Here is a 3,044-nt window from a genome sequence, read left to right as displayed (position 1 = left end):
TTCTTGGGCGTGTATGGGAAGACAAAAGATACAGCTGAGGCACGGGAGGACCTGCAACGTTTGCACGAAAAAGACGGCATGCCTCCAAAGCAGTATGAAGGTCCTACCAGCTATGCTCTTACCAAAGAAGAGAAGGAAATCTTCTTTGAATGCCTTCTTAGTATGAAAGTCCTGACTGGCTTCTCGTCGAATATAAAGGAAATAATAAATATGGCAGACAAAAAGTTTCAGAACCTAAAGTCTCATGACTGCCACGTGATTATGATGCAACTTCTTCCGGTTGCATTAAGGGGGCTTCTACCGGAAAATGTCTGATTAGCCATTGTGAAGCTATGTGCATTCCTCAATGCAATCTCTCAGAAGGTGATCGATCCAGAAATCATACCAAGGCTAAGGAGTGATGTGGTGCAATGTCTTGTTAGTTTCGAGCTGGTGTTCCCACCATCCTTCTTCAATATCATGACGCACGTCCTAGTTCATCTAGTTGACGAGATTGTCATTCTGGGCCCCGTATTTCTACACAATATGTACCCCTTTGAGAGGTTCGTGGGAGTCCTAAAGAAATATGTCCGTAACCGCGCTAGGCCATAAGGAAGCATCTCCATGGGCCATCAAACAGAGGATGTCATTGGGTTTTGTGTTGACTTCATTACTGGCCATAAGAAGATAGGTCTCCCTAAATCGCGGTATGAGGGGAGACTGACTGGAAAAGGCACGCTTGGAGGGGAGACAATAATATGCAGGGACGGATATTCTTGGTCTCAAGCAGACTACACAGTTCTACAGAACTCTACCTTGGTGACCCCTTATGTCGATGAACACAAGAACAGTCTGCGCTCCAAACACCCGGAGCAGTGCGATGACTGGATTACATGTGAACACATCAGGACTTTCAGCAGTTGGTTGGAAACACGTCTCAAAGGTGAAAACACTGTTTGTGAGGAGTTGTACTCGTTGTCCAGGGGACCATCTTCGACTGTAACAATTTGGAAAGGATACGAGATAAATGGGAATACATTTTACACTATCGCCCAAGATCAAAAGAGCACCCACCAAAACAGCGGTGTCCGCTTTGATGCAGCCACCGAGAGGGGAAAGGACACATATTATGGTTACATAGTGGACATATAGGAACTTGACTATGGAGTAGATTTTAAGGTCCCTTTGTTTAAATGCAATTGGGTCAATCTGTCAGGAGGCGGGGTACAGGTAGACCCACAATATGGAATGAGAATAGTGGATCTAAACAATTTTGGGTACACTGATGAACCATTCGTCCTAGCCAATGATGTGGCACAGGTTATCTATGTGAAGGACATGTCTACCAAACCGAGAAAAACAAAAAATAAGGAAGCGAATACATCATACGATGAGCCAAAGCGCCACATAGTTCTTTCAGGAAAAAGGGACATCATGGGAGTGGAGGGCAAGACAGACATGTCCGAAGATTATGAAAAGTTTCATGAAATTCCTCCCTTCAATGTCAAGGCTGACCCAAGCATCCTGATAAATGATGAAGATTATCCATGGTTACGGCGCAATAAGGAAAGGACACAAGCGAACAAAAAGTGAAGACTTTGTCCACAACTATTATGATGATACCATGACAACTTTCAACCTTTTCGTAGTTCATTTGAAATGCCTATTGTAACAGACAAGTTTCCATATGAAATCCTGATACTTCGAAAGAGATTGTCCATTTTGTACATGAAGTGCATCCAGTTTTTGCCGTAACTCACTCAACTTTCTTGCACATGCTATGTGGATGAAATGATGATACCGTGCCAACTTCCAACCTTTTCAGAGTTCATTTGAAATGCTTTTCAATTTTAGGGTCTTATAGCTCAAAATAATCAGTAAATGCATGAAAAATAACAAATAAAGTCAGAAAGGGTTGAAAATTGATGATGTGGCTTTGAATGGTGCATTTTGAACACACAAAAAGTCAGGAGTTCAAGTAAGTTTAAAAAAATGAAATCCCTGCATAACAGATGAGTTTCCGTATGAAACCCTGATACTTCGAAAGAGATTGTCCATTTTGTACACGAAGTGTATCCAGTTTTTCCCATAACCCTCTCAACTTTTTAGCACATGCTATGTGGATGAAATGATGATACCATGCCAACTTCCAACCTTTTCAGAGTTCATTTGAAATGCTTTTCAATTTCAAGGTCTTATAGCTCAAAAAAAACAATAAATGCTTTTATAAAACTCTAGTATTTTTTAAACTAATATTATATAAAATTTATGCAACTAAAATTATCAAAGTATTTTCTGTTCAAAACATGAAAAGCAGAAATAATTATCATAAAGAATTTTTTGTTAGAAACTTTAGTAGCAAAAAGAATTTTCATAAAGATTTTTTTGATAGAAACTAAAATAACAAAATCTACTTTTGAATATAATGATAAAACACAGTAATATTGAATAGCAGGAAAAAGAATCACTCAAAATATATTTTTATAGTGAAGTTATTCACAAACTAGTGATTCACACAAATTTCAAAGAAATAAAATTTAAACTATTCAAATTTGGAAACTAATGGAGTGATAGAAAGATTATAATTATTCTGAGCTAAAAGAAAAAAGAATAAAGAAATAAAGAAAAAATCAAAAGAAAATAAATAATTCAAAAAACAAAAAAATTACTGGAAAAAATAAAAAAAATGCCGCCTAATGGGCCACACGGCCTGCATACGACTAGAAACCCATCTGTACATGGGCCAGGATGCAGGCCCGCAGGCCCAATAGGCCCAACACGGCAGTTACAAGGGTAGGCAACTAATGCCTGCATATTAGAGAGGAGCTCATCACCTGAGCTGCAACGCAGCTTATAAACAGGTGCTGAGCTCTCTCAGCTAGCGAGGTGGGACTAAACTTCCCACCGCAACGTGCTATGCAAGGCCTTTGGTCCCGGTCGGTGGCACCAACCGGGACCAAAGGCCTCTTTTCAGCAGCCCAAAGGGCGGGAAGCAGAGGCCTTTGGTCCCGGTTGGTGGCACCAACCGGTACTAAAGGAGGGGCATTGGTACCGGTTGGTGCCAC

Source organism: Triticum aestivum, chromosome 4A (genome assembly GCF_018294505.1).
Source record: "Triticum aestivum cultivar Chinese Spring chromosome 4A, IWGSC CS RefSeq v2.1, whole genome shotgun sequence".
NCBI lineage: Eukaryota > Viridiplantae > Streptophyta > Magnoliopsida > Poales > Poaceae > Triticum > Triticum aestivum.
Note: the sequence above shows the minus strand (reverse complement) of the source record.